The sequence below is a fragment of the Montipora capricornis genome, chromosome 4 (genome assembly GCF_036669925.1).
Source record: "Montipora capricornis isolate CH-2021 chromosome 4, ASM3666992v2, whole genome shotgun sequence".
NCBI lineage: Eukaryota > Metazoa > Cnidaria > Anthozoa > Scleractinia > Acroporidae > Montipora > Montipora capricornis.
Genome location: NC_090886.1, coordinates 49,672,932 through 49,682,931, shown reverse-complemented (window position 1 = coordinate 49,682,931; position 10,000 = coordinate 49,672,932). Strand labels below are relative to the sequence as shown.

Here is a 10,000-nt window from a genome sequence, read left to right as displayed (position 1 = left end):
CAAAAATAGTATACAAAGCCAGTTGTTGGGACTGTGATTCCTTCTACATCGGCAAAACAAAAAGAAGATTGCATGACAGGAAGTCCGAGCATTTCAAAGCTCTTACACAAGTCGGCCACGCCTCTGCTGTTGCAGACCATACAATTTCTACCGGTCATAACATCAAATGGGACCATTTTGAAATCCTCGCAACTGGAAAGTCCGACATGCAATGTAAAATTAAAGAAACGCTATTAATCAGTGACTTAAAACCCTCTCTCAATGAAAACATTGGTAGTGAGAAGCTTTTTCTTTATTAATTTCTTCCGGAAGAATCGACTACCGGAAGTTACGATTTTGTTATCACACTTTTTAACTAGTCACCAATTCCTCGCTCTAGTTTTTAAAATTCTTTGTAACAGTTTTAACCGTTCACTTCTGATGATGTATGCTGCAACATACGAAACGTCAAGTATAAAATGAAAATGTTTGTAACCGCTGTTTGTTTTCTTTTCCTGTTGAAACGTCTTTAATTTTGAGGCTGCGTCCCCAAGACCATTTAACTCTTAAAAAAATTGATCAGATTTGAGACAACTGGATCCTGTAAAGGACTTACTATTTGGAAATATGTGAGACGAAAATCATTTTGTTTGCATATTTTATGAATATCCGTGCATACGGCGGGAGCTACTTAAATTTAATTGACCAATCAGAATTCAGCGAGCGGGAAAAAACTGTGCTATCCGACGTCACGTCAATTGTTCGCAATTAAAAGGCCAGAAAATCATTTAAAAGATTTTGTGGCAGCTTTTTGTCAACTAACGTTGGCACCAAGACTGGGTTGCCGGCGAGCGGCGATTCGAACGTCAGCGATTGTGCTTAGGCTGTTATTCGTGCTTTTTCTAACAATTTTAAGACGAATTCAGTATGATATTTTCGAATCAAGTGTAAGAAGACGTCAAAACTGTATTTAATGGTTTGTGTTGACTGCGCAAAAAAAGACTTTGGTGGCGTCCCTTCGAGAGGGTAGATCGACAACAACGTCGTTTGCGCACATAAATGCACCCGCACTGTTTCCGATGAAAGGGAAAATGATAGACAGGATAGCACAATTTTCACTGTCGTGCGCATTGTGGGCGCAGGTTCCGTATGCAAGGATTACAGAAATCGTCAAAACATTTTCAAGGGTTTATATAAGGTTTTGGGGGACGCAGTCTCAAAACTAGAGACGTTTGTATGGATTTTTAACTATGTTTTTAAGTCTGTAACTTGCAATTGGTCTCTGTTCGACCTAAAAGCATCAAACTTGGACAGATGACCAATGTCAATGTTATCGTTCATGTGATGGAGTCAATTAATCAATTGGTTCCAACTTGAAACTCGCCCCAGTTCCCTGCGCAATTCCGGAATGGCCTATACCACTGAGCTATGAAGTCCGCGATTCCTGGAATTTTTTGTTTGCGAGTTACCTCAAGTCAAGTCACAGTCAGGTTATGCGCGCTACTTCAGCAGTGGCGAAGCGGAAGCAGCCTGACCACTTCAGGCATGAAAGAGATTCGAACCCCCGAGTCCACATGATATGACTTTCATATATTCTGTACAGCGAGGTATCCGTCTCATTTGAACTATGGATATGACGCAACGCGTTTTTCTAAAAGATAGAGACTAGAGATCGGAAGAAAACGATCATCGAGCAGTTTGAATAATGTTGCTCGCTATGTTGCTTGTTTTCTTTTCTCAGGATCGTAGGGTCCCTTTGAAATTAGGCCACGTCTAGGCTAAATTACGTAATGTGCTTTCTAAATAAAGAAAAAACAGTGAAATGAAAGATTACTCATGTAGTGGCTTTTGTTGTGTCTTCGGACGGGTTCTTCATGTAGGGACGTGCGATACCTTAAAAATGGTAAAAGCTGTATTTTCCTTTCTTTGCTTTTACCTTTTATTTAAAATGGGTTTTTAAACAAATGTATTCCGTATCACCTCACAGAGAAAGGATGTGCAGACCATCAGAGTTGTTACCATTGGAGAAATTTAGGGTACTGCGAAGAAGGAAGCTACAAATTCAATTTGATGAAAGCCTTTTGTCCACTTACTTGTAAAATATGTGGTACGTATTTTCCTTTGTAAATATCAGGTAGAAACAGTTGGGCTTATCACAAATTTGGCTGTAATGTTTACTTTCCGACCGAGCATTTTATGGCCCAAAGATGTTCATGTTTGTCTTGAATTTTCTATCGTTTTTTATACATCGCTATAGGTGGTTTTCACGTGACGTCATCAACGCCATGTTGGTGGACGAAAACGAAATATTTCTCATTAGCTCATTTTGTTCGTACACCAGCAATTGTACATTGCAGCATTGTTATCTATATATGTGTCTGTAGAGATTGGTTGCAAACCAGCTTATACGGAGTTAGGGCTCTATAATGTTTATTATTATTATTATTTATTATTATTATTTTATTGTTTTTTGTTAACTTGTGTTATCATTATTTCTTTATGAATAACAAGAGGAAGGTGGGTAGACGTACAATCCCCCTTCTTGTCGATCTTTAAACAGTACAGTATGTTTTGTCAATATATATGTATTTTTCTCCCATTTAGCAATGAGCAAGTTTACAGACTCGAAGAAAGAGGAGTGGGCTTGAGGCCGAGCCTGGTAGGGGGGGAGGAAGGGATGGGCGGAGGGGGGTGGGGGGGGGGGGGCGTGCATTGCCATTGAAGTAATCTGTCCACATTTCTCTTTTCGCATTGTTACGGATGTCATTGATAAATGAGTATAAATTTGCGACGAGAATAAATAAAATCTCACCACCAAACTCTCTTGTTTCACTTTACTTTTCACATAGCATGCGTCAATCGATTTAGACTCGCACTACCACTGCTCGAATTGGGCGTCAGTGGGTTATTGTCACCCAGGAAATTACTATCATTCTTACATGTGGTTTGAACTGTCAAGCATCGTGTGGCTTCTGTAGAAGTAAGTAAAAAATAATGCTTATACGCAATGCCATATGAAGAGCCCCCTAAGGCTCAAGAAGGCAAGTCGGGAGTAAACGGCTTCTATCTCAGCATTTGCTTCAATTTTTTTCCCACACCATTTGATGAAACCTCTTTCAAACGTGTTTTGAAATTTCTTGGAATTGGGGTTGGCATGATGTTAGATTGGTTTTGAAGCATTTGAACTTTGCTTCAGCATCCACTAAACAGCAGTTTTATCATCGCGAATGTTGAATACATTAGGGAGATTAAGCACGCGCGTTTTTGAGACGCGGACGGCAACCGGAAGTGAGTTGTTTCCCTTTAAACTGTTAACAACTTGTCTTCACACAACCACATTCACATTGCTAAGTATATTTTTCTCCATTAGAGATGATTACTGTAAAAATCTGGGAGGACACCATTGTCCTGGGCACTCGAAATGTTCTCTTCCGCTTGCCATCCGCGGTCTCAAAAAACGCGCGAGGCGGTTCCTGCCCTCTTTCAACAATGCCAGTGTGTGCCTCTAATCGGTCTCTCGAAGACGTATCTGTCGCATTAAATGCTGAATCGGCTTAAATGTTTATACCTTGGAAACCGTTTGCCACATCTAAAGTTCATATCGTTCACCAACGTTGAACTAAACATCGAAGCCTTTTCGCCCGGGCAATGACAAGCAAAATCATTTATTGTTTGAACACGAGTTCGTAAGAGTCTATACGTGGGCTAGCATGAATTATAAATTTTCAATCTCGGCCGGGATATTGTACTTCTAGCTTTCTGACTGGCTCACTTCAATCTCGGTTATCAGCTCTTATAATCCACCCGTTAATTTTCGCGCGATTTTATTGGCTAATTTTACGTCACGTGGTGCAAAACTCACAGGACAGTTATCACGCAATAATCATCGTTTGCGTGGATATTTGACCTGCGAAATGCTGTAGCGATTTTTTCCATTGAAAAGAAACAAAGCCAGCGGAAAAAAAGGCAGCAAAAGAGTTTTCATTTTACGTGAATAGAAAACAAACTCGTTTTTTTGGAGTCTAGTGATAGTGGCATTAAAAAGGACAAAGAAGTCAACAAAATATGCTGTCCAACGTCTTTGCAGTTTAAGAAAGTTCTGAGCAGACTTTAGAGATTTAATCCTACACGAACTTAAGTTCAGTCATTTTATAGAGTAGAGATTTTTAATACACTGTGTTTACTAACTATAAAATAAACCAACAACCGTTTTCGAAGGAGAGAAAAAATTATAGCCGCAACTTGAAAACAACTGTTATACAGACTTTGCACATTCTTTCTTATTCAATAAGGCCATCCCCTTTTCTTTTCGTTAACCGTCGAATGCCTTTCCTGATATTGGGTCGGTCGGTCGGATTGAAAAAAAAAAAAGGAAAAAAAAACCTAAAAAAAATCATAAGCATTCTCGGAATCGGAGGCCTGTTACTACCAGCATCATAGCTGTGGAGCCAGGACAACAACAAGACGTGAACCCAAAATCATTTTTCGGGCAATCTATCAGCCGCGGACATGCCAGCGACCGGAAGGGGTTTATTTACTAAATATACCACAATGACCTTATATGGAAACTGACTGCGTCGGTGGTTTTGTAAAAATGGAGGCAACATCCTTCTGAATAAAACACTTATTCCAGTTCGCGATTATTGGATGAGACTGGTTATGTTGCCGGTAAAATCCGTTATCAGGTTGAATGCGTTTCAATCTAGATTAAATTGGTGATCCTCATTTTACCTAGGTTGGATACGGACTCAGTTGAATTATTTAAGTTTTTCTTGCAGCCTAAATTAAGCCTAGGGAACTAATAGGGTCAGACTTGACTTATTATACAAAAGTCAACAATGAAAAGAACTGTATTGGGTTGAGCACGTTCACGGTCGTTGTAGTGTAGTGGTAAAGACATAAGACTGTAGATCTGGAGTACCAAGCATATGGCGAGAGCTAATGAAATTTAAATTGACCAATCAGAATTCAGGCTGCGGGAAAAACTATGCTATCCGACGTCACGTCAATTGTTCGCAATTAAAGGGCCCCCAAGTGTATTAAGGCTTTACCAGCCTAATTATTATGCATATTTTTATTTGAAGGGAAAGCATTTGTCCAGGGCCTAGGAAACTTGGCAGGCAGTTAGTTGTCGGTATTGTTATAATTTTTCGAAAATGTCCCGTACTACATTCTTGTCACGTGACCCGAAATCGACTTATTATATTCTTCACTCAAAAATGGGGAACATTCAGCTACATTATATCTATCTTGTTTATTGTTTATTCGTTGACCACTTATAATGGCTTTGTAATGCCGCCTTTTAATCATGTCCACATGTTAAGAGCAATGAACAATTGAGGGAAATAGATCACGTGACATGATAAACATCCAAATATCTTAAAAGGTAAAAACGGAGTACCACATTAAAAGGCGGCATTCGATAGGCACAGTTGTACTTAACGTGTTTTAATGCCAAACGTTTTCAAAATTTTGAAGTATAAATGTTCCCCATTTTTGAATAAAGGATATAAACGTTGTTTTAAGGTTACGTGACCAAAAGCAAAATATTTTGGCAAATCGATAACAGCACCAATAAAAAACTTTCTGCTAAGTTTCATAGACATTGGACAAATGCTTTACTTCAAATAAAAATATGCATAATAATTAGATTGGTCAAGCCTTAATACACTCGGGCCAGAAAACCATTTAAAAGATTTTGTGGCAACTTTTTTGTCAACAAACTTTGGCTCCAAAACTGGGTTGCTAGCGAGCGATTGTTAGCTGTTTGGCTGTTTGGCTGTTATTTGTACTTTTTCTTACAATTTTAAGACGAATTCAGTCTAGTATTTTCGAATGTAAAGGCGCCGCATACGGAAACGCATACGCATACGGAAGCAATGTTGCGGAAATATTGTTGCAGAAGCAGACTTTTCCCCGTTTGCAATCCCAGGAAACATTTGTTGCGGAAGCTTTTCTTTCTCAGCAAATGCTCCTTCATTTGCACGCCGAGGAAACTTTTCGGGAAACAATGTTTTCTCAACAATGTTTCCTCTTTTGCGGGCGCCTTAAGAAGACATCAAAACTGTATTGAAAATGTAATATTTATTTATGATCAGTCGAGCTTGAAAAGCGAATGAATATTTATTGCGCTTTCTCGGAATGTAACAAATTCCCTATAGGGGATACTTGATAATTGCTCCTCCCCAGGAATGACCACGTCGCACTTTGCTGAGTGCATAATTATGCGTGCAATATAAATTTTAATTATTGAGATGCATAAAATTTTATTGGCAAGCCAATAACACTTTTGTGTTAACTTCGCGAAAAAAAGACTTTGATAGCGTCCTTTCGACTGGGTAGGTCGACAATTAACAACGTCATTTACGCACAGTAATGCACCGTTTCCGGTGAAAGGGCAAAAGATTGACAGGATAGCACAGTCTTGACTGCCTCGCGCACGGCGGGTGGGCGAAGGTTCCGTATGCACGGAAGTAAAATTAGGATCCCCGATTTAACCTAGGTTAAAACGGATTCAACTTGAGACCGGATTTTACCTGCAACACTTATAGCCAACTCAGCATAAGCGCTTCGTTGGCTATTTTCCATCTCATATCCAGCGCACGCTCATGGAATAATTGTTAATTATTGGCCGTTCGTAAGGGAATTATACTAACACTAAAGTGACATCATAAAACATACTGCAAGGACTGAAATATTAAAGTGCACCTAACCCCAAAATGTTTTTTTCGCTAAAATGAATCTTTGCACCTGTTCGAAACGCATTGCCGCCATTTTTTCCTTTTTCTAACAAATCCTGCCATTTTATAGGCTTCGAAAGTTGCGAGCATCTTTGTTCACGACCGAGCCAGAAGGGGAGTGGGTTTATTCCTGCTTTGACATCACAATCTACTTTGCGTGCATTTTTACAAAGAGTTAATGCAATGTAAATCAGTATGTGACGTCAAAGCAGGAGTAGACCCACTCCCCTTCTGACTCGGTCGTGAACAAAAGATGCTTGGATTTTTGCAACTTTCGAAGCCTATAAAATGGCAGGATTTGTTAGAAAAATGAAAAAATGGCCGCAATGCGTTTCGAACAGGTGCAAAGATTCATTTTAGCGAAAAAAATATTTTGGGGTTATGGGCACTTTAAAGGATGGCATAGTTGTAATAAAAAAGTGTTGTTGCCTATATAGAGTCAACTACAACTTCACCACCTTCAAGTACATCTGTTCCATCCACCAATCCATCAACCACAGGGAAACCAAGCACAACATCCAACCCTATAACCACAGGCAGTTCAAGCACCACTTCCAACCCTACAACCACAGGCAGTTCAAGCACCACTTCCAACCCTACAACCACAGGCACACCAAGCACAACATCCAGCCCTGCAACTACAGGCAAACCAAGCACAACAACCAATCCCTCAACCACAGGAAAACCAAGCACAACATCCAACCCTACAACCACAGGCAGCCCAGGCACAACTTCCAACCCTACAACTACAGGCACACCAAGCACAACATCCAGCCCTGCAACTCCAAGCAAACCAAGCACAACATCCAACCTTACAACAACAGCGAAACCAGATACATCATCAAGCCCTGCAACCACAGCTAATCCAAGTACGACATCCAAATCTACTACCACTGGCCAACCAAGCACCACATCTAACCCTCAAACTACAGCCGGACCAGTTACCACATCCAGCCCCGTAACTACAGGCGGACTGACCACCACCCTCCACCCTGTAACCACAGCAGAATCAAGTACAACCGTTCAAACCACAATGACCTCTCCTACTCCAACTCCAGCTGGTAAGCCATTATTTTAATTGATAACATTTTTTCATAAGTAAACATCTCTCACCGTTCCTTTCTGAATTTTCAGAAAATGATTGCCTTAAAGAACACAACGATAGACGGACTATCCATGGTGCAAATCCTTTGATCTGGAATGATACATTAGTCGCGCATGCTCAGGTGTGGGCTAACAATTTGGCAGCGACCGGCCAATTTCAACATGACCCAAGCCTCGCTCAGTTGAAAGAGGGCGAAAACCTCGCGTGGTTTCAGGGGAACAATGATGTAGATTGTACGGATGCAATGAAAGGATGGTAAGTTGATTTATCTCATAAAAACCGTCCTTGCAGGAGAGTACAGAAGGAATGATGACTTCAGCATTTCCCTTATCTGCTCGACATGATTCTCTCTGACTGGTACAAGTTGACAAATACACGGCCACGAGTTTTGAATTTTGAAGACATGAGAAAGAAAGATTTCTTGAAAAAAAAAAAAAAAACTCTGTGTGTATTTTAGGTCATATCCAGTCTTAGGTTTAACCCATTTTTGCCTCGGTTAAATTGGCGATATTTGGAGCAAACTTTATTTTAACATACACATACACGTGAACTTCATTATACAGACACAATTAAATCTAACATAGATAAATAAGGTGATTCTCCATTTTCAGTTTTTATGGATATATATTTTTCTGTTTCATACTTACATCTTCTTAATGTTTGTTATCATCTTATCGGTTTCTGTATTCATACACGAAGAATTGTACTATGCGCTTACCTGTACTCAAACTCCTGTGTCGTCCTGTGTCGTCCTGTGTCTTTACCACCCATCTAGATCTACGGCTCTAACGTCGAACCGGCTAGACCCAACCTCAACTTCGTCTCGGTCCATAAACACGCGAATAATGAACTTGGCCATCATCCAGCCATCTTGACCTCTCGCTTGGTCAATAACCCATATGTATTTTCAGGTATGATAACGAAGAACCATTGTATGACTATGACAACCCTGGATTCACACCCCAAACAGGACACTTTACACAGGTAGTGCATTTTAAATTACATTGACTTCCGCGTTGCAAGATTGTTAACATGTCATGCAATCAGTGCCCGTTGTATGGCACCGTGCGTGGACACAAAAATGGACGTTTCCTGCATGGAACGACTATGTTCACACTGGCACTTCAGTGGTGCCCAACATATCGTTCGAAGCTCGGAATATGTGTTTGCCATGTGCAATTCAGTTTGACAGTTGACAGTTTATTGACAATAAAGCAGCCAGTAGGCTGAATTGGGTAATTATTTACAAAGAATAAATTAACTATTATAACAATTAAGACTATTTACAAGTTGGATAAGAATTACAATTAATGAATCTAAGGCTTAAAAATCTAAGACTAAAAATATATATGTCGGTGCAAACCACCATTATAGTGACCGCATCGCAGGGAAGCATGGGAAAAGGCGTGGGAACTGACGAAAGTGTGTTTGGACAAGTTCCCGTTCCTGAAAAGGGTTGCCCCCGAGTGCCTACCATTCGAGCTAGTGCCAGTACCCGGGCACGGTGTTTAAATATTTGCATGCTCGGGCACCAACAAAAAAGGTACTAGTGCCCGTTCCCTGACACATAGTCTGGATGGGGTCTAAGCCTGAGTGTAATATGCACGAAGGTGTGGACTCGTTCCTTAGAATATCAAGCAGATATTACATCTACCGATGTGATTGGCATCTACTGTGAGCTGTCATGTTTTTGAAGGAGGACCAATCCTTAGCTATTTATTACCCTCTTGGACTTCGTTTTTGCCGGTTCATCTTTCTTTTCGTGTTTGAACTGAACCTAGTAACCACAGGTAATCCAAGCACATTATCGAGGTCTAAAACCACAGACAATCTAAGTATGTATTCAGTTCATCAGTTCATCCATTCGCCATGTCAGCTCTTACAAAGCGAATTTGTCTTCGCCGTTGGCTTGTAATTCTATATAGTTGATTTTATTTCTGAGTGGCTTCATACAGCTGAAAAGGCCTGTTTGTTCTCCTACACGGCTATTATAGGTCGTTTGGAAATCTACATCAGCCGTGGGTGTAGCGCAAGTGTCCAAAGGATCAGGAATATCAAAGCAGACCTACGTTGTTGCTCGTTATTATCCCGCTGGAAACATTAAAGGACTCTTCCCTCAAAACGTAGGGGCTAAACAACAGAGCTAAAGGTACAGGCAACTATTACAGCTTCGTCT

At 40.3% G+C, this 10,000-nt stretch overlaps 1 pseudogene; it reads left to right on the top strand.

Annotated features, from left to right (window-relative positions):
- LOC138046801 (uncharacterized) overlaps nt 1–10,000 on the top strand; it is a 16,147-nt pseudogene that overhangs the window by 4,616 nt on the left and 1,531 nt on the right.